Consider the following 23,854-nt stretch of genomic DNA (forward strand, 5'->3'; position numbering starts at 1 on the left):
TGTACAGGTAAGAACTATTAGCAGGGGAATTGCTAAGCACTTAGATCTGGGCAGGACTGCCATCGGGGCATTACTGCATTACTGCCATTACTGGTGTATGGGGCCCGGTGAGAAGAAGCTAAGAGGGGGCCCAGCACAGAGAGCTGCCCTCTCCCAGGCCTCTTTCACATGTCCATGGAAAACACACACATTTTGCACGATCCGTGGTGTAGGTGCTGACTGGAATGATTAGCAGATCTGAAAACCGGTTAATGTGTAAATGGTGAGGGCAGTTTGCAGAGGTGGAGTTTTTCCAAGAATGGCAGTGAGAGTGTGGAAGGTTTGAAGGGTGGAGGCGGAGCTGGGGTGGAGCCTGGTCAGAGTCGCAAGGGGATTTGATGAAAATGTTGCCAGTGTGGGACCCTGAAATTCCTGGTGGCTGCTCTGGATCTGCGGCACTCATTCTGGATCATGAGTGCACTGCCCCAAATCTCTAGTTAGCTTTTTTTATGCACTCTTAGTGATCAAGCTAATTTTAACCCTAATTAACTCTGGAATGCTTCAAAGGATTCCAGTGATTTTGAGAATATTGTTTTTGATACATTGTATTTTAGGTGTTAATTTAGGTTGATTTTTTTTGTGTTTCTTTGTAAAAATAAAAACATTATATCTGCATAATTTTTCAAAGTCATTTTATTTTGTTAGGATGTTAGAAGTGTTAAAAGTTAAGCAGCAATATGTCATTATTTTAGGAATTTTTTTGGAAACAATACAAAAGGAATACCATTTTAAAAACCACACCTTTCAAATACTTCAAAACTGCTGTCAGGAAATTGTTTAACCTTGCAGGTGCTACACAGAAATTACCTTTTTTTCAGTCTATAAGACACACTTTTTTTCCCCTACAATTGGGACTGAAAAGTGAAGTGTGCATCTTAAAGTCCTGATGTGTCTGGCTCACTGTGGCGGTGGGGTAGTAGCGGCGGTGGAGCAGGTCACATGAGGAGAGTTCGCTGCTGCCGGAAGCCCATGGCAGGGCTTAAAATTGTGTGCCTGCTGTTAAAGAGAATGAATATTCACTGCTCCTCACAGCCATAATCAGGCCCCCCTCGCCGCACTGAAAATGATGCAGAGAGGTGGGCAGGATTATGGAAATGGGGAGCAGTGAATATTCATTTTGTTTAATAGCGGACCTACTGATCACCCCAGGTGCCAGCTTATTGAGACGATCACATGTGTCTTCTATAAAAAAAAAATGAACATTCACTGGTCCCCATGCTCATAATTCGGATTGGTCAGCAGATGACATCAGGGTGTGACTGGAGTCCCATGCCCTTGATGTTCTGCGCTGTCTCGCTTACACATCGAAGTCAGCTGCAGGCATCAAAAGAGGGCAACTCACACCAGGGGCATGGATGGAAGGTAAGTAAAATAATTTATTTTTTTATGTGCGGCATAATGGGAAGCATACATACCATGATGGGCCCGTGATGGAGAATATATATATACCAGGACAGGGAACATATATCTCAATACTGTAGACATATATACCAATATGGGCCCAGGATGGGGGACATATATAACAGGATGGTCCCATGATGAGGACATATGTAACAAGATGGGGGACATATATACAATAATGGGACCGTGATGGGATCATATATACCAGGATTAGGGGCATAAATACCAGGATGGGGATAATTTATATACCAGGATGGAGGACGTATATACCTAGAAAGAGCCCAGTATGAGACATTGGTACAGAATTAGGGGACATTATTCTCATAACAGTGTCAGCAGCAGATCCCCTATAACACTGCATCATAACCACATTTTTTGTTTAATTTATTTTTCCTATTTTCTGCCTCTAAAACCTAGGTGTATCTTATGGTCCAGTGCGACATGTAGTCCAAAAAATATGGTAATGAAAAGTGGAATGAAAATAATAAATCCATTTAAATTTTACCTCTATATTATTTCTTGAACCCCAATTTATTCACTTTTACAAGGAATATCATAACAAAATGGATGGCAAAATGTGTTACCCATTTTCTTCTGAGCACACTCATACCCCACATGTGGTCAGAATCCTCTGGACAAATGGCAGGGCTCAGAAGGGAAGGAGCAATATTTGAATTTTGGAACACTTTTTTCGTCTGAAATAATGTGGGTACTATGTTTTTTTCAGGCCCCTTAATATACCTTAAAAATAGAAACCCCACACAAGTGACACTATTTTGGAAACTAGACCCCTCAGAGATTTTATCCAGGGGTATAGTGAACATTTTGAACCTTCAGGTACTTAACTGAATTTGATAACATTAGGTCGTCATATTGAAAATGTTCATTTTTTTCATAAAAATGTTGCTATAGCCCCCAAATGTCTCAGTTTTTCAAGAGGTAACACCAAAAAGTGAACCCTGGGGTTTGTTACCCTCTTTCTTCTGAGTGGGGTGATATCCCAAATATAGTAAAAAAAAAGATCTGTTTTGACAAAAGGCTGGTCTCTGAACAGAAAGAGCAATGTTTGAATATTTGGATTGGGCTGTATTTAGAATAGATCATCCTATTTGCAGAGCTTCTGTGGTTCAAGAAAAACAGAAAAATGTAAATATATTTGTCGCAAATTATAACCTCTAAAGTATTTATCTAGGGAGGTATTGAGTAGTTTGATACCACCATTTTTTATGCAATTTATTATGCAATACTAGTTTGAAAAATTACAATTTGCAATTTTTTCACTCACGTTTATGATTTTTTTGTATGTTCGGAGGAACACACCTCAAATTTTATTGCACTAGTTCTTCAGTGTTCAAAAATGCATCCTATATGGCACAAATGTGAGTGCGTACTGGACACATACATGTGTCTATAATAGATGGGGCACCATTTGATCTTCAGGGTAAAATTGATGGAATTCCAGGACCCATTCAAAGCTTCCAGAGACATTGAGGTAACAAACAGGTATGGAAAGAACCAAGCAGTAAAGCCCTTAAGGGGGCTTTACACGCTGCGACATCGCCAATGCGGAGTTGTTGGGGTCACGGAATTTGTGACGCACATCCGGCCGCATTAGCGATGTTGCTGCGTGTGACACCGATGAGCGATTTTGCATCGTTGCAAAAACGTGCAAAATTGCTCATCGGTGACATGGGGGTCCATTCTCGATTATCGTTACTGCAGCAGTAACGATGTAGTTCGTCGCTCCATATCAAAAGCATTTTTAGAGAAAACATAATATTTTGGGTGCCAAGTACCAGGGACAAATAGTGGCCATGGAAGAGATTAGTCGGTAAACAATCATGAGAAAATCATTAAAAAAATGACATGACACTATCAGACATGACATGACACTATCAGACTCATATATGGTCAACATCAGAAGTAAATTCTGAACACGAACACGCAACCTTGGCAGTGAAGAATCCAGAGGAGAATGCTTAGCATTGGCTTGGGTGAACAGCTCAATACAGGAACGCATGTGTAACGAAGAAGATATTCCTGTCCGGTAATGCCATCACTTTGCATATTGCAACTCCCTGTGGGTTAGAATATATGTAGAATATAGGGCTATTATGACTTTAATGCATGATATGGTGATGCTAGACTATATGGTAGTAACCGGACCTAAAATACCAGGGAAAACAGTTGTTGATGGGAAGGAGAAGTACGTGTATCTAATGGTGTCCTGTACTAAAGAAATGTACTGCAAGATACATGTCCGCTCTTTTACATGTGAAGTTGAGTGTTTTGAACTATTGGTTAAAAACTGGTTGTTTTTCCCATTATGTTGGTGCATTTCTTTGTCTTGACCTGGTTTTATTATTACGTTAATAAAATTCTGTTTCTACACTTTCATTACATGACCATGTAATGAAAGTGTAGAAACAGAATTTTATTAACGTAATAATAAAACCAGGTCAAGACAAAGAAATGCACCAACATAATGGGAAAAACAACCAGTTTTTAACCAATAGTTCAAAACACTCAACTTCACATGTAAAAGAGCGGACATGTATCTTGCAGTACATTTCTTTAGTACAGGACACCATTAGATACACGTACTTCTTCCCATCAACAACTGTTTTCCCTGGTATTTTAGGTCCGGTTACTACCATATAGTCTAGCATCACCATATCATGCATTAAAGTCATAATAGCCCTATATTCTACATATATTCTAACCCACAGGGAGTTGCAATATGCAAAGTGATGGCATTACCGGACAGGAATATCGTCTTCGTTACACATGCGTTCCTGTATTGAGCTGTTCACCCAAGCCTATGCTAAGCATTCTCCTCTGGATTCTTCACTGCCAAGGTTGCGTGTTCGTGTTCAGAATTTACTTCTGATGTTGACCATATATGAGTCTGATAGTGTCCTCGAATCATACTGTCTCACAGTCCATGTTCTGCTGCTTCAGAGTTACGCACACCCACTTATTGCAGCCTTTGATATTCAATGACTTGCATATTTGAACTCAACTGTAGTTATATCTGTAGTCATACCCTATCTGAATCTAAGATGGGGTCAGTCCTGTTCCCTTGTCACTGGCTCCACTCCCTGTTGGCAAATCCCCACAACTTAACTAATTCTGTGCCCTGCAGTCACCAAGCACAGGACAAGTCCTATTTTGGCAACATCCTATTATACACAAATGCATTCCTACACAACAGACCAACTCTCTACATTCTTATCACTATACACAATATATATATAGCTTCAGGCAACCTGACAATTCACCTGAGGAGAATGGAGCCTTATTGATCTGTTCCCACTCGCTCCAAAATCGGGGCATTAGCGCAACGAGGGGGATAGGCCTTTCCAATCCAAAACGGTCCAGAAAAAGTGTGAGCCCTGAGAGCAAGCTACTACACTTAGCCACAGTGGAGAGCAGGGCCCGGCAAGTTTCAGACTACTGAGCCACCACGTTGAAGTTTAACTTAGTGCCAGGAGGCAGGTCACGGATCACCAGGCAACACTATAGGGGACGGGACCCGGAAGAGCTCCCCTCAGCGTCAGCGGTACCCAGAGAATTGGTTTACTCGGTTGTCAGCGTCTGCTCATGGACTAAGTGAGTACGAGAGTGACCCCTGCATCCCACAGCATCCCACATCGAGTCCCGGGGCATCCCCCTACTTGTGGAGGGCTACGACACCTTGCTGCCACACTTTATCACCCCGGGTACTCCCAACAGCAGCGGCGGTACTCCAAATTACCGTACACCACGGGTGGCGTCACAAACTATATCTAAATTCCCCTGTACATACTCCCCCTTCATTTGGGTTGCCGCACAACCCCGGGTCCGGAGACCCTCGAGCCACAGAAACCCGGATCCGAGCAGGTCGGCTGCTTCCACAGGGGCGGCACACCTTAAATTCCTGGCGTCACGAACAGGATACGAGCAGGACCCATTTATCTGGGTCAATCGAAAAGGTAGTCCCGGCACACAGTGCAAGAAAAATAGGACAAGTCCAGGTATGGTATGCTTGAACAAGGTTTTTTATTTTTCACCAAAAAACGGTACTGCCCACCCAACGTTTCGGCTCGTACAGGAGCCTTCACCAGGGGCCAAGAGTACTAAGACATACATGGTATGAGAAAGAAAACAAACAGAAAGATTTTTACAATTTGCATCATGACATTGCATCAGGAGAAAACATGAAAATAAATAATAACCTGTATGGGAATATGAAGACAAAGGGAGACAATTGTCGTAGTGTGGAGTGTGGAACAAAAGGATATAACCGCTAGGAATATAAGTGGAGGATCTAAAGATATAAAAGGAAAACAAAGAAAAGAAGGGAACTAAGGGAAGAGAAAAGAAGGGGTGTGGGGGGGAGGACAAGAAGAGAGGGAAGCATAGGAAAGCGAGAAAGATTCGAAGAAGTCAAAAAGGCAAAAATTCATAGGGGACATACCCGAGGTAAATGGTTGTAATAAGAGATCCTATAGGTGCATCAGGGCCTGAAAACAGGAAGGAAGATCTGGGAGAAAGAAGGGAAGAAAAGGAGATACATTGAATGGAACGAAGTGAAAACAAGGGAGGAGTGGGGGGGAAGCCACAGTAGTGGGACCATGAATAACTTACTTAGGAGTCAGCATAAGGAATATTTCGGTAAGAAGGTATCGTTGCTACATGTGAAGTAGACAAGGGAGCGCCTACACATGAATAGTGTAAGAGGAATAAGTTGGGGGACAATGGTGATGAGAAAAGGGGGGGGTTAGGATGATGGATACGTACCAGTAAGAGGCTAGCATACAGTGTGAAGGGGCTCACACGGAAGGTATGGGGTAGAAAATGAATGCTGCCAAATGAAAAGAGTGTCAGTAAAGGGTAATGTAGTGAAGAGATATAGCAGGAATAGAGGGGTATAGAGTGGAAAATACATACCAATGAGACACTGTCATATGTGTAATAAAAATACTGATCATACGTGGTATGGTAAATAAGTTGCCAAGGTGACATCAGTGGTACTAGAGGGAGAGAATAATAATGAATGTAAAGGTATGTTGGTGACAATAGAAACAGGGGGAGGATAGGAACATACCTATAAGTACTAGGATAAAGGTGAGAGCACCAGGGGAATACCTGCAATGTCAGCAATATATAAAGTAAGTCACATGGAAGAATCAGAAAAGGAACCGTAGTGGAGCAGCATAGAGGAAACATCTTGCCTAAAGCGGCATGGTGATTTGTCAGTATGTGGAGGGAGCCCAGGGACTGTGAGGAGGGTGAGCCTCTATATACTGGCTTGTGAACATCCATTGGTGAAGTGGGAATCACCGCTTCCAGGTGTGGGGGTAGCCCGTGGGTGTGCGCATGACGCGCAACCCCCGCCCCGCCAGGCACACACACACAGGAGAGGTAGTGATGATGTGCGGGCGTGACGTGTGGCACCAGCCACGCCCCCCGGTGGGCGGGACATCAGCGGGCGGCGCGCGCCAGGCACACACACACAGATGTCAGAGGAAATGACGTGGGGATGTGAGCATGAAGCGTGGCAGCCGTCACGCCCCCATGGGCGGGGCATAGGCGGGAGACATGCGCCAGGCACACAGCCACAGTGTGTTATAAATCATGGATAATACATGACGTAGACGTGACGTGCCTGCGCATGCGCATTGCACAGCACCCTCTCCACGCGCCAATGTATAGAGCACAGATGGATGGCGTGGAAAGGACGCATGCGCTGTGCAGATGAGCCAGAGGTGAACATAGATACACGGAGCTACTCCTTGCAGATAGGGGAATCCTTGGTGAGACAGATAGGCAGCTGTGGAGCGTGCTGTAGAGGAAGATGGCCTGAGTGCATACTATAAGGCATATGAAGGGTGTTCTAGGACATCTAGAAAAAGATGGAAAATATCAATTAGAAACATAAGTAAAATCACATACATGGGATTATGTGAGTAATATGCTATATAGGTGCTAACTAGTGATGAGCGAGCATGCTTGTTACTACTCGGTACTCGCACGATCACTGTACTCGGGCTACTCGGTGGGGACCGAGTAATCTCGCGATACTCGTGCTGTACTCGTGGTCTTCATCCCTGCATGTTGGCGCTCTTTTGAGAGCCAGCCCTCATGCAGGGATTGGCTGCCAGACCACTGCAATGCCACAGCCCTGTTAGTTGTGGAATTGCAGTGATTGGCCGGCCCGCACAGCGTGACCGAGCCTTTATACCGGCGGGCGCGCTGTGCTCTGCTCACAGCCATCCAGACAGTCAGTGCAGGGAGAGTGTTGCTGCTTCAGGGAAAGGTTTGCGGCCCTTTATAGCTATTTCCGTAGCAGGGCTGCAAACAGTGTGACCAAAAGTCCTTCTCAGGACTATTCTAGTTGTATACAGGCAGGCAGGGTATAGCCAGGTCGGAGTACAGTAGCAGAGTCCTTCTCAGGACTATTGTTGCTATATACAGGCAGGGTATAGCCAGGTCGGAATACAGGCTAGTGACCAGAAGAGTCCTTGTCAGGACTATTGTAGCAGTATACAGGCAGGCAGGCAGGCAGGGTATATAGCCATTCCTAGTGGTGACCGTATACCAGCCTTCATCATATCTGGGGCTGGTGTACACAGTCTAAAACAGTCCAGATAGTGTCAGACTTCTCATTAATTTTTGCTCCTAAAAACCTGTTAGGTTCTTAGTGCGTCCGTGCTTGCATTTAAAAACCGCACGTGTGTGCCTGTCGGTGGCAGCGTACAGGTGCACTTGTGTGCGTTTTTACCAAACTATTATATAACGCACAAGTGTAGTGTATAATACACGTCAGTCAGCAGTGGCTGATAGTGTCAGACTTCTCATTAATTTTTGCTCCTAAAAACCTGTTAGGTTCTTAGTGCATCCGTGCTTGCATTTAAAAACCGCACGTGTGTGCCTGTCGGTGGCAGCGTACAGGTGCACTTGTGTGCGTTTTTACCAAAACTATTATATAACGCACAAGTGTAGTGTATAATACACGTCAGTCAGCAGTGGCTGATAGTGTCAGACTTCTCATTAATTTTTGCTCCTAAAAACCTGTTAGGTTCTTAGTGCGTCCGTGCTTGCATTTAAAAACCGCACGTGTGTGCCTGTCGGTGGCAGCGTACAGGTGCACTTGTGTGCGTTTTTACCAAACTATTATATAACGCACAAGTGTAGTGTATAATACACGTCAGCACAGCATTGCAAAATGCGCAAGGGCGTTGGCAAGGAACAAGGAAGTGGACGTGATGGTGGTGCAGGCAGAGGCCGAGGTCGTGGGCAAGCTCTAATTTCGCCACAACAAAGGGCCACATTTAGTCGCTCGCACGTCCTGTCCCAAATTCTTGGGGACCGCAGCAGTACACCGCTCTTGAACCAAGACCAGTGTCAACAGGTTGTTAGTTGGATAGCGGATAATGCTTCCAGTCAGATTGGCACCACCACAAACACTCTGTCTTCCACACGGTCAAGTGTCAGTAGCCGTGATACTGCACCGCACATTTCAGAACCTGATCCTCCTTCCTACCACAAGGCAGAGTACACGTCCTCGGACATTAATGATCCCACACTTGGACACTCGGAAGAGCTGTTCACGTTTCAATTCACACATTCTGGCCTCTCGCCAGCTCATGTTGAAGTGGGTCATGAGGAGATCGTATGTGCAGATGCCCAAATATTTGAGCAGCCACGTTCTCACGAAGTTGGCAACGTGTCTCAACAAGGGGTGGACGATGATGAGACACAATTGTCAGGAAGTCAGGAGGAGGAGCAGGGTGCGGAAGAGGAAGACGATGTGGTGGATGATCCAGTAACTGACCCAACCTGGCAGGAGGATATGCAGAGCAAGGACAGCAGTGCACAGGGGGAGGGAGACGTAGCATCCCAACAGGCAGTAAGAAGCAGGGTGGTGGCTCCAGGCAGAAGTCAGGCAACCGTTCCCCGGAACAACAACACGACAAAAGGTGCCTGTACAAATGTTAGGTCTTCCCGAGTCTGGCAGTTTTTTAAGTTGGCTCCAGATGATTCTAAAAAGGCCATTTGCAACACCTGCCGTGCCAGCATCAGCAGGGGTACCAAAACTAGCAGCCTGACCACCACCAGCATGATCAGGCACATGTCAGCCAAGCACCCGACTTTGTGGGAAGTACAACAGAGTCGAGGAGCAGTGCTTGCTGATGTCACTGCTACGTCTTCGCTGGTTGTGCATGCGAGCCAATCCCCTGTCCATGCTGCCTGCGAACAAGCCTCCTCCGGTCCTGCACCTGCAGTTGCCTACGCAGAAATAACACCATCATCAAGCACGTCCTTGTCCCAGCGCAGCGTTCAGTTATCCATTCAGCAAACCTTTGAACGCAGGCGCAAATACACTGCCAACGCCCCACATGCCACAGTTCTAAATGCTAACATTTCGCGACTGCTTGCGCTGGAAATGTTGCCTTTTAGGCTGGTGGAGACAGAAGCATTCCGCGACCTGACGGCGGCAGCTGTCCCACGTTACTCGGTCCCCAGCCGCCACTATTTCTCCCGGTGTGCCGTCCCCGCGTTGCATAACCACGTGTCACAAAACATCACACGTGCCCTGAACAACGCTGTTTCAGCCAAAGTCCACCTAACCACAGACACGTGGACAAGTGCTTGTGGGCAAGGCCACTACATCTCGTTGACGGCACACTGGGTTAATATTGTGGAAGCTGGGACCCAGTCTGAGCGAGGGACGGAACACGTCCTTCCCACACCAAGGTTTGCAGGCCCTACCTCAGTCAGGGTTTCACCCACACTCTACAGCTCCGGAATGTCATGCTCTTCAGCCTCCTCCTCCTCCTGCGCATCCTCATCCACTGTACCCTCCACACCAGTCCCAAGCTGGAAGCACTGCAGCACTGCCTCGGTGAAGCGGCAACAGGCTGTGCTGAAGCTAATCTGCATAGGTGACAAACCCCACAATGCAGAAGAGGTGTGGACAGCTCTGAAACAGCAGGCAGATCACTGGCTCACACCTCTGAACCTAAAGCCAGGAAAGGTCGTGTGTGACAATGGCCGGAACCTGGTGGCAGCTTTGAGGCGAGGCCAGCTGACACATGTTCCATGCGTGGCCCATGTGCTCAACCTCGTGGTTCAGCGGTTTCTAAAGTCATACCCAGAGCTGTCTGATCTGCTGGTAAAAGTTCGCCGCCTGTCTGCACATTTTCGAAAGTCACCTACTGCTTCAGCCGGCCTTGCCGGCTTTCAGCGCCGTTTGCATCTTCCGGCTCACAGACTGGTGTGTGATGTCCCCACGCGTTGGAATTCAACTCTGCACATGTTGGTCAGGATATGTGAGCAGAAGAGGGCAGTTGTTGAGTACCTGCATCACCTAAGCCGTCGGGAAATGGGTCAAACTCCACACATAACACCTGAGGAGTGGAGATGGATGTCCGACCTATGTACCATCCTCCAAAACTTTGAGGACTCCACCAAGATGGTGAGTGGTGATGACGCCATTATTAGCATCACCATACCGCTACTCTGCCTTCTAAAACGGTCTCTGCTCAAAAACAAACATGATGCATTGCAGGCGGAGCGCGATGAGTTGCAACAAGAAACAGTAGTGGGTGTGGGTGATAACACACAGCCCAGCCTCGTCTCATCACAACGTGCAGTGGAGGACTATGACGAGGAGGAGGATGAAGACATGGAGCAACTCTCCGGCCAAATTGAGGATATGACATGCACACCAGTCAAATCCTCGGTTCAGCGTGGCTGGCCAGAGGACAGGGTAGATGAGGAGGAGGAGGAGGAGGAGGACAGCATGTTCAGTCATCGTGTTGGTCAGGCTACTGAAGTCCTGGCTGTTAAGAGTCTGGCGCACATGGCTGACTTTATGGTAAGCTGCCTGTCTCGTGACCCTCGCGTTAAGAAAATCTTGGCCGACAATCATTACTGGTTGGTAACACTGTTAGACCCACGCTACAAGGAGAACTTTATGTCTCTTATTCCCGAGGCGGAGAGGTCAACAAAAATGCAGCAGTTCCGGAAGGCCATAGTCACGGAAGTAGGCAAAGCATTCCCCTCACAAAACGCTAGCGGCATAGGTCAGGAATCAGTGGACAACCAAGGCGTACAGCCGAGAGAGGCACAAGTCCAATCCGCCAGAGGTAGGGGAACAGTCTTTAAGATGTGGGACAGTTTTCTCAGCCCCTCACGTACCACAGCCCCTGAGGTGCGGGGTAGTGCCACAAGAAATCCTAAGTTTGCCCAGATGCTCAAGGAGTACCTTGCAGATCGAACAACTGTACTCCGACATTCCTCTGTGCCTTACAATTATTGGGTATCCAAGGTGGACATGTGGCATGAATTGTCTCTCTACGCCTTGGAAGTCCTGGCCTGCCCTGCCGCTAGCGTTTTGTCAGAGCGTGTTTTTAGTGCCGCAGGTGGAATCATTACAGATAAACGCACCCGCCTGTCAACTGAAAATGCTGACAGGCTGACTCTGATCAAGATGAACAAGGGTTGGATTGGGCCAGACTTCACCACACCACCAGCAAATGAGAGCGGAATTTAAAGTTTGTAACGGGAATTTGCCATGTACCTCCACTCACCCATGGGTACACACTTCTGGACTTTGGATAATCGCTGGACTGCTCCTCCTTCTCCTCATGCGCCACCATGATGACCGTTACAATAGTTAGGCCTTTGTTTCAGGTATACCCCCAGTGGTAAATTTTTTCGCCCATTGTTTGCAGAATGGACATTACAACGACAGGAGACCTGCTCCTTTGCAATGGGAACAATGTTTTGAGGCCCTCATGCACGTCTCTATCCAGGGACAACGTGGAGCCTCCCAATTTTTGGCTGCCCTGCCTAAGGGCTATACTATAATACACCCACTTCCTGACAATGGACACTTAATGTTTTGAGGCCCTCATGCACATCTCTATCCAGGGACAACGTGGAGCCTCCCAATTTTTGGCTGCCCTGCCTAAGGGCTATACTATAATACACCCACTTCCTGACAATGGACACTTAATGTTTTGAGGCCCTCATGCACGTCTCTATCCAGGGACAATGTGGAGCCTCCCAATTTTTGGCTGCCCTGCCTAAGGGCTATACTATAATACACCCACTTCCTGACAATGGACACTTAATGTTTTGAGGCCCTCATGCACGTCTCTATCCAGGGACAACGTGGAGCCTCCCAATTTTTGGCTGCCCTGCCTAAGGGCTATACTATAATACACCCACTTCCTGACAATGGACACTTAATGTTTTGAGGCCCTCATGAACGTCTCTATCCAGGGACAACGTGGAGCCTCCCAATTTTTGGCTGCCCTGCCTAAGGGCTATACTATAATACACCCACTTCCTGACAATGGACACTTCAGGTTTACAGGCCCTCATGCACATCTCTATCCAGGGACAATGTGGAGCCTCCCAATTTTTGGCTGCCCTGCCAAAGGGCTATACTACAATAGACCCACTTCCTTACAATGGGCACTTCAGGTTTACAGGCCCTCATGCACATCTCTATCCATGGACAATGTGGAGCCTCCCAATTTTTGGCTGCCCTGCCAAAGGGCTATACTACAATAGACCCACTTCCTTACAATGGGCACTTCAGGTTTACAGGCCCTCATGCACATCTCTATCCAGGGACAATGTGGAGCCTCCCAATTTTTGGCTGCCCTGCCAAAGGGCTATATTACAATAGACCCACTTCCTCAAAATGGGCACATTAGACTCACGAGGCCTTCATGTACGTCTCTTCTCAGGGACATCGGCGTGCCACACAATGTTTTCACGTAAAATCTTTCATGTAATCTCCAAAAGTAACATACACCAGCTCTATCTTACTATTGGGTATGTGCCCTTAACATTTCCGCCATGAAAATTCATTTTGGTGTCATTTTGGAAGGTTTTCTGGTGAGTCCGTAAAAATGGCGTAAAACGCGGACAAAATTGTTCACAGCTGTGACTTTTGAGTGATAAATGCTTCAAGGGGTCTTCCCCATGCTGTTGCCATGTCATTTGAGCACTCTTCTGAGACTTTTGTGCCATTTTTAGGGTTTCTACATGCTGCCGGGGGTCATTTCACAAAAATACTCGGGTCTCCCATAGGATAACATTGGGCTCGGTGCTCGGGCCGAGTACACGAGTATCTTGGGATGCTCGGCCCGAGCCTCGAGCACCCGAGCTTTTTAGTACTCGCTCATCACTAGTGCTAACATATTTAGTATCTCAAATGAATGTGTATCAACAAGTGAGATCTAAAGAACATCACTATAGTGTCAAAACATGATACAATATGCCTAATGGGGGCAACATAATAAGAAATACATTACAGTGGAGTCATATTGAAAAATGAGACGATGGTATCGAAGATATTAGAGTGCAACAATAGTAGAGAATACAAAGACAAATGAATACCGTAATGTCAAGGATAAGTACCAGAGGTACGTTAGGACTCCTGTGGAACCTCATAAGACATACAAATTACCATTAGGAGCAAATATGATTTCAACAGACAATTTCATATTCCCTATTGAGCCCCATGGGCTCCAGGGTTTTAAGTGTGTGGATCCAGAAGGCTTCTCGTAACTTGAGTCTCTGGATCCTATTGCCACCTCTGCGGATCGGGGGGACATGTTCAATAATCTGATACCGCAACTGGGCTATGGAGTGGTTGTGTGAAATGAAATGGAAGGGGATGGGTAATAGGGTTTGTTTACAACGGATGGTGGATTTATGCTTGCTTATGCGGTCTCAGATATGTTGGGTCGTCTCCCCAACATACCCGAGACCGCAGGGGCATTTGATGAGATAAATGACATATGAGGAGTCACATGTGAAAAGACCCTTGATGGAGAAACGCTGACCAGTATGGGGGTGAGTGAAGGTGTCGCCCTTAGTCACATTGGAACATTGTGTACAACCTAAACAAGGGAAGGTTCCATTCTTCTGTGTGGTAAAGGTGGACTGAAAGTGAGAGGGTTTAGAAGGGCCAATGTCGGCTCTTACCAAATGATCTCTCAGATTTTTAGATTTTTTGTGACAAAAAAGTGGGGGATGACTGAATTCGGGAATAGAAGGATAGGACCGGGAGAGTAAGAGCCAATGTTGGCGGATGATGTTCCGAACGGGTGTTTTGAAAGGATAGTATATTGACACAAAAGGGATCCTCGTAGGCATAATGGGTCTAGGAATATTATCAGTGGATGATACATTATGTCGGGATATATGTGGTGGGTAACCACGTTCCTGGAATTTTAAGCTCATTTCGGCATGACGAGTGTTTCTAGTGTCAGGGTTAGATACAATACGGGCGATCCTATGATGTTGAGAAAGGGGTAGAGAATTCTTCATGTGTTTGGGATGACTACTAGTGTAATGTAAAAGGCTATTCCGGTTGGTTTGCTTGTTGTATAGGTCTGTAGTTATGTGACCGTCTGCATCCAGTATTACGGTGGTATCCAAGAAGTTGATAGACCTGGGATCATGTTGTAGTGTGAAGGTAAGGGTAGGGATACATTCATTCAGAGAGTCAAAGAATGAAAGTAGATCAGGGAGCTCACCATGCCATATGACAAACACGTCATCAATGTAACGCTTCCAAGACAGTACGTGAGACTGAAATAGTGGAGAGTTGTAAACATGGCGTTCCTCGAACCAGGCCATGAAAATATTGGCATATGGGGGTGCCACATTTGATCCCATTGCAGTACCTTTCCGCTGGATATAGTATTGGTCACTAAATAAGAAAAAGTTCCAAAAAAGGTTTTGTGGTCCAAAATCTTTCTGTTTGTTTTCTTTCTCAAACCATGTATGTCTTAGTACTTTTGGCCCCTGGTGAAGGCTCCTGTACGAGCCGAAACGTTGGGCGGGCAGTACCGTTTTTTGGTGAAAAATAAAAAAACCTTGTTCAAGCATACCATACCTGGACTTGTCCTATTTTTCTTGCACTATGTGCCGGGACTACCTTTTTGATTGACTATACTTTTTCTCCCGAGCACCAGGACCATAGCAGCTGAGCATAACTTATCCCTCTCTGATTATATTTTTGGTTGTTGCTCCTGCTTTTCTATCCTCCCTCTGGATATGTCGTTTTTCACGTTTTCATATAACGATGACGATACATCCGCTATATTATCTAAAGTTCATGTATTTAACCAATTCCTTGTGACTCCCACTGAGGAAATCCGAAGCAAGGACTACAAGAAGGAATTACGCCGACACACCGCCCTGGAACTACATTACATCACTCTAGCCGAGTACCATAGGGCGAAGAGGATCCCTCGTGGACTTCGCATCCCCCTACGACCGACCCTTTTTTCCGAAAATACCTCCTACTGCGACAAATATGAGAGCATTCTGAATAAATGCTCAATGGACCTTATACTACTAATCATCGAGTTCTTGGAGAAGGAGATTAATGAAATTGGTGTCAATATTACCACCATTGAACAACAACTACAGAATACCCTTTCATCCACAGAGTTTTCGACCATCAAAACTAAAACCGAATCCACGATTCTTGAATTCCGTAAAAATCTACAAATACGCAAACGATCGAAATTCCAGCGAGACCAAGAAGATTACGTAAAGAACCAAGTGTATACATGGCGTTCATCCAGCTACACCCATCCAAGATGTCCACCTTACCCTGGACATTACACCTCGTCCAACAGCTCGTACAGCGAGCAGAACCAAGCTCACTCTTCTCATTTTTTAGGTCAGCGACGACCACAAAAAGGAAAACGCGGCGGAGCAAGGGAATTCGTTCTGAGAACCATGACAACTCATTCACAGGTAAGACCAATCTGGTCTTCAATATTTCTTCCTACACCTTGTCCCCCAGTGAGTCAGCAGTCCTCCAGAAGGGCTTATCGTTCTGTCCCACTCCGTCCTTCGACTCCTTTACCCTAGATCAGGAGACAAGGAGATTCTTTAGGAACCTCCGTCTAAGGCCTGTTTCACACGTCAGTGAAAAACAGTGACGTTTTTCACTGGCGTGTAAAACACGCACATGTCCCTGCGTGTGCCATGAATCACGGCACACGTGGGTTGTCTAAGTGCAATCCGGGCTCCGTTATCCGTGGCCCATGATTGCACTTAGAAATCAACTCACCTGCGCCCGCTCCCGCTGTCCATGGTGCTGATCGCTCCCGCGACGCAGCATCCGGCTGGCGGTGACCCCCGCAGCAGCTGCTTCCGGGTCGGCTGTGTCGCGCATAATGAATATGCGCGACAGTAATCAGCCGACTTAGAAGCAGCAGGGAGGACGGGCTGCAGAGGACATCGCTGGACGCCGGGTGAGTTAAAATGTTTATTATTTTAAATGCACGTTTTTTTCTGGCACGTGTTTCACGGACCACAGCACTGCGTGGTCCGTGGAACATCAGTGATGCCAGAAAAAAATGGACACAAGATCCTACTTCCAACATACGTAGCGTCATCACTAACACTGTCAACTACCACCTACAGATTGGCAGTATTGATAAAAAGCTAGCTGAGTATCTTCACAAAACCAACCTTATCACACCAGTCTTCTATATCTTGCCCAAGATCCACAAAAACTTGACCCGCCCACCAGGACGACCCATCGTAGCATCCACCGATTCTATTCTCTCCCCTCTGGCCATCACTCTTGACAAGATCTTGTCCCCTCTGGTTCCTTCCATTACCTCATACCTTAGAGATACCACAGAGTTCTTATCCCATGTTCATACTTTAGGAACACTACCCACCAATTGCCTACTGGTGACCATGGATGTTAACAGCCTCTATACCAGCATTGACCACCACCTTGGTATAGAGGCTGTTAACTGGTTCCTCGAGCGGTACAGCCTTTTTTCTGAGCAGCAACACACTTTCTGCCAAGACCTCCTACGCATTGTATTGGAACACAACTTTTTCTTATTTGGTGACCAATACTATATCCAGCGGAAAAGTACCGCAATGGGGTCAAAAGTGGCACCCCCATATGCCAATATTTTCATGGCCTGGTTCGAGGAACGCCATGTTTACAACTCTCCACTATTTCAGTCTCACGTACTGTCTTGGAAGCGTTACATTGATGACGTGTTTGTCATATGGCATGCTGAGCTCCCTGATCTACTTTCATTCTTTGACTCTCTGAATGAATGTATCACTACCCTTACCTTCACACTACACCATGATCCCAGGTCTATCAACTTCTTGGATACCACCGTAATACTGGACGCAGACGGTCACATAACCACAGACCTATACAACAAGCAAACCAACCGGAATAGCCTTTTACATTACACTAGTAGTCATCCCAAACACATAAAGAATTCTCTACCCCTTTCTCAACATCATAGGATCGCCCGTATTGTATCTAACCCTGACACTAGAAACACTCGTCATGCCGAAATGAGCTTGAAATTCCAGGAACGTGGTTACCCACCACATATATCCCGACATAATGTATCATCCACTGATAATATTTCTAGACCCATTATGCCTACGAGGATCCCTTTTGTGTCAATATACCATCCTTTCAAAACACCCGTTCGGAACATCATCCGCCAACATTGGCCCTTACTCTCTCGGTCCTATCCTTCTATTCCCGAATTCAGTCATCCCCCACTTTTTTGTCACAAAAAATCTAAAAATCTGAGAGCTCATTTGGTAAGAGCCGACATTGGCCCTTCTAAACCCTCTCACTTTCAGTCCACCTTTACCACACAGAAGAATGGAACCTTCCCTTGTTTAGGTTGTACACAATGTTCCAATGTGACTAAGGGCGACACCTTCACTCACCCCCATACCGGTCAGCGTTTCCCCATCAAGGGTCTTTTCACATGTGACTCCTCATATGTCATTTATCTCATCAAATGCCCCTGCGGTCTCGGGTATGTTGGGGAGACGACCCAACATATCCGAGACCGCATAAGCAAGCATAAATCCACCATCCGTTGTAAACAAACCCTATTACCCATCCCCTTCCATTTCATTTCACACAACCACTCCATAGCCCAGTTGCGGTACCAGATTATTGAACATGTCCCCCCGATCCGCAGAGGTGGCAATAGGATCCAGAGACTCAAGTTACGAGAAGCCTTCTGGATCCACACACTTAAAACCCTGGAGCCCATGGGGCTCAATAGGGAATATGAAATTGTCTGTTGAAATCATATTTGCTCCTAATGGTAATTTGTATGTCTTATGAGGTTCCACAGGAGTCCTAACATACCTCTGGTACTTATCCTTGACATTACGGTATTCATTTGTCTTTGTATTCTCTACTATTGTTGCACTCTAATATCTTCGATACCATCGTCTCATTTTTCGATATGACTCCACTGTAATGTATTTCTTATTATGTTGCCCCCATTAGGCATATTGTATCATGTTTTGACACTATAGTGATGTTCTTTAGATCTCACTTGTTGATACACATTCATTTGAGATACTAAATATGTTAGCACCTATATAGCATATTACTCACATAATCCCATGTATGTGATTTTACTTATGTTTCTAATTGATATTTTGCATCTTTTTCTAGATGTCCTAGAACACCCTTCATATGCCTTAGAGTATGCACTCAGGCCGTCTTCCTCTACAGCACGCTCCACAGCTGCCTATCTGTCTCACCAAGGATTCCCCTATCTGCAAGGAGTAGCTCCGTGTATCTATGTTCACCTCTGGTTCATCTGCACAGCGCATGCGTCCTTTCCACGCCATCCATACATTGGAGCGTGGAGAGGGTGCTGTGCAATGCGCATGCGCAGGCACGTCACGTCTACGTCATGTATTATCCATGATTTATAACACACTGTGGGTGTGTGCCTGGCGCGTGTCTCCCGCCTATGCCCCGTCCATGGGGGCATGGCGGCTGCCGCGCTTCATGCTCACGTCCCCACGTCATTTCCTCTGTCACGCATCACACTGTGTGTGTGTGCCTGGCGCGCGCCGCCCGCTGATGTCCCGCCCACCGGGGGGCGTGGCTGGTGCCGCGCGTCACGCGCACACCCGCACGTCATCACTGCCTCTCCTGTGTGTGTGCCTGGCACGCACCGTCCGCCTACGCTCCGCCCACAAGGGGGCGGGGTGGGGGTTGCGCGTCATGCGCACACCCATGGGCTACCCCCACACCTGGAAGCGGTGATTCCCACTTCACCAATGGATGTTCACAAGCCAGTATATAGAGGCTTAAACTCCTCACAGTCCCTGGGTTCCCTCCACATTCTGACAAATCACCATGCCGCTTTAGGTAAGATGTTTCCTCTATGCTGCTCCACTACGGTTCCTTTTCTGATTCTTCCATGGGACTAAAGGCTGCTTTACACGAGTCAATCCATCGTGCGATTTATTTGGCAAAGTCTTTTTTTTTTTTTTTTGTTTGTATCGCTGATAGGTAGTTGTCCATGTGTCACACGTTGAGTGTTGTCAAACGACCACAAAGCGCTCATCGATATATTGATTGGCCATGGCGGACGTCCAAAATGCTTCACACATGTTTTCCTTTGGTCAATCTGTCTTTTGTATGGGCGTAATTAGGCAAACTATACAGCCCTCCGTGACGTTGTCTGGATTGTTGCACGCCCTGAATTCTTCTGACCTGCTCAATCCAGTTCTGCTAATGGGGTTGATTGGTTACATTCCATATATATAGTTTCTCTGCTGCGTCTGTCTTTGTTGCCTCGTGTGTCCTTAGCATCAATCTTGTTTGTTGTTTGTGGTCTGGTTTATGTCGATTTCAGAGTATCTATCTTCCAAAGGTGGGTTAAATTTGGTTTTGTATGGTTTATTTATTGTGTCATTTAGCCGTTCACAATGAATAATGCACTATAAAACACTGTGCATGACGCCAAGGCTGAATGTTCACACATCATGACTACAGCTCTGTATTTTATAACAGTAATAACCAATCAAAACGCATTTGCTACAACCAATCCGATTAGATTAGGCGTGATTATTTAAAACCACAAATACGCCCTGAACGTTTACTGACGTCACAAACAACTACGAGGATGGCCGATTACACGGTGTCACACTTTGCAATGTGTCGTTCATTAAGACTAAACTGAACGATTTTATGGAATTAAACGATGAGTACACGATGGCCGAATTTCAAACGATTAGGCATCGGTTGGACTCGCAAGGAGCTGTCACATGAGTAGATGTCGTTACGAATGACGGAAGTGCGTCACAAAATCCGTGACCCCAACGATGCATCGCACAATATATCGACTCGTGTAAAGCAGCCTTTACTTTATCTCTTGCTGACATTGCAGGTATTCCCCTGGTGCTCTCACCTTTATCCTAGTACTTATAGGTATGTTCCTATCCTCCCCCTGTTTCTATTGTCACCAACATACCTTTACACTCATTATTATTCTCTCCCTCTAGTACCACTGATGTTACCTTGGCAACTTATTTACCATACCACGTATGATCAGTAATTTTATTACACATATGACAGTGTCTCATTGGTATGTATTTTCCACTCTATACCCCTCTATTCCTGCTATATCTCTTCACTACATTACCCTTTACTGACACTCTTTTCATTTGGCAGCATTCATTTTCTACCCCATACCTTCCGTGTGAGCCCCTTCACACTGTATGCTAGCCTCTTACTGGTACGTATCCATCATCCTAACCCCCCCCTTTTCTCATCACCATTGTCCCCCAACTTATTCCTCTTACACTATTCATATGTCTCCACACTAGGCGCTCCCTTGTCTACTTCACATGTAGCAACGATACCTTCTTACCGAAGTATTCCTTATGCTGACTCCTAAGTAAGTTATTCATGGTCCCAATACTGTGGCTTTCCACACCTCCTTTGTTTTCACTTCGTTCCATTCAGTTTATCTCCTTTTCTTCCCTTCTTTCTCCCAGATCTTCCTTCCTGTTTTCAGGCCCTGATGCACTTATAGGATCTCTTATTACAACCATTTACCTCGGGTATGTCCCCTATGAATTTTTGCCTTTTTGACTACTTTGAACCTTTCTCGCTTTCCTATGCTTCCCTCTCTTATTGTCCTCCCACCCCCCTTCCCCCCCCCTTCCTTTCTCTTCCCTTAGTTGCCTTCTTTTCTTTGTTTTCCTTTTATATCTTTAGATCCTCCACTTATATTCCTAGCGGTTATATCCTTTTGTTCCACACTCCACACTACGACAATTGTCTCCCTTTGTCTTCATATTCCCATATAGGTTATTATTTATTTTCATGTTTTCTCCTGATGCAATGTCATGATGCAAATTGTAAAAATCTTTCTGTTTGTTTTCTTTCTCATACTATGTATATCTTAGTACTCTTGGCCCCTGGTGAAGGCTCCTGTACGATCCGAAACGTTGGGCGGGCAGTACCGTTTTTTGGTGAAAAATAAAAAAACCTTGTTCAAGCATACCATACCTGGACTTGTCCTATTTTTCTTGCACTGTGTGCCGGGACTACCTTTTCGATTGACTATATTTTTTCTTCCGAGCACCAGGACCATAGCAGCTGAGCATAACTTATCCCTCTCCCATTTATCTGGGTGACATGCGCCTTGGAAAGTGAAGTCCGCGGGCCCAAGTCCTTTTTCCCGCGAGTCAAAAATTTTGTTTCTCACCATTTCCGCCATCTCCCGCCATCTTTGGTGCCAAAACGCCGTCTTCTCGACCAAAAGCACAGGAAGCAGAAGCCCCACCCTTCGTCTTGAGAGTCAGCCCGGAACCGTGAGTTCCCAGAAGGCCCCAGCACAGCCGTGAGTGGTCAGCAAAAACCAAGGGGACGTGACGGCATGTGGCAGCAGAAGAGAAGCAGAGGAGCCAGGACTCTGCCATAATGTTCCTGGACCCCGCAGAGGAAAGATGGCGGCTGTGCGAGACTGGTCACCGGACCTGGATCGAGCAAGAGACGGAGCAGCTTTGCAGAAGGATACAGACGCAATTCCTATTCATACTGGACCACTGGAGGGAAGAGATGAGGAACCTGGCAGTAGCAGTGCGAGCCCGTGAGATCGAAATCCCACGTGAGGAGCGGTTAAGCGTTTACCCAGTACCAGTTGATTCCATTAATCCGGCCGATGTGGCTGTGGCATCCCGTCCGCCTCCGCTCATGGCAAGCACTTCACCACCGCCACCCCCGTCCTCGGCGGACGCCGAGCTACCTATCCCAACCACGGCAGCGGAACCTTCAGCCCCGTTCTACGAGGAGCCAGCGGCAGAGCTCCCGGCCAGGCCATGACTGCGGTCACCCCGACACCAGCCCGACCAGACCCAGCCGCATCACTGGGCCCGTACCCTGAAATGGAGCACCGGAACTCTGCACCCCCGGCTGTGGAGCAGTCGGTCCTTCTTCATGTAGTGGCGAGAGCGGAACCTGAGGAGCTGCCAGTTCCGATGTTGCGCGGCATCTCAGCAGCCGTGGTGGCCGCAGGAGTACACCTACAACCCATGCCAGCAAGGAAGGCGAGATCGGACACTGACGCCCCCTACTGAGAACGACACCAGGAGACGACAACCTAAGATAAGCAATGACGGGAGATTGCTGCCCGTACTCAGAGAGAAAAGGAGCATCTGAGGAAAGCCACCTTCTGCGTCAGAGGGCCGCGGCAGCGGGGCCATGTAAGATGTTTTGACCCCTATAAAGGATGGGGGTTCCTAATGGAAGCAGGCCTCCAAGAGGAGGTGTTTGTCTCCCGGAGAGATGTGGAGGGCATTTACCGAGGGGGCACCCGGGCCGTAACCTGGAACCGGGAGAGGTGGTGTCTTATACCCGACATTGTGGAGAGCGGGGGCTAGTACGCTCTAGATGTGAAGAGGCTCGCCATGGTTGATGAGCAGGTCCTACCAGCCTCCGCCCTTGATTATCAGCATCCAAGTGAGCGGGACCTTGCTATTTAAAGTTAGGAATGTTAAGAAAAATCTGTGTTTTCCTTTATTATTTTACATAGTTTGTTATTTTTCTTGAATATTATTATTATTATTATTATTTTTATTAATAATAATAATTAGTAGTGTTTATAAAAAGAAAAAATGCTGAACAATCATACCGGGATTAATCAACAGAGAATCTCGCCAGATTAAGAAAAGTTTATATAATGTTTGCACTAGGTGCATGGGCCACCACGTTGAAGTTAAAGTTAGTGCCAGGAGGCAGGTCACAGATCACCAGGCAACATTATAGGGGACGGGACCCGGAAGAGCTCCCCTCAGCGGCAGCAGTACCCAGAGAATTGTTTTACCCGGTTGTCAGTGTCTGCTCATGGACTGAGTGAGTACGAGAGTGACCCCTGCATCCCACAGCATCCCACATCGAGTCCTGGGGCATTACCCTACCCTTGGAGGGCTACGACACCTTGCTGCCACACTTCATCACCCCGGGTACTCCCAACAGCAGCGGCGGTACTCCAAATTACCGTACACCACGAGTGGCGTCACAAACTATATCTAGATTCCCCTGTACATACTCCCC

This window comes from Anomaloglossus baeobatrachus, chromosome 4 (assembly GCF_048569485.1).
Source record: "Anomaloglossus baeobatrachus isolate aAnoBae1 chromosome 4, aAnoBae1.hap1, whole genome shotgun sequence".
NCBI classification, from domain to species: Eukaryota; Metazoa; Chordata; class Amphibia; order Anura; family Aromobatidae; genus Anomaloglossus; species Anomaloglossus baeobatrachus.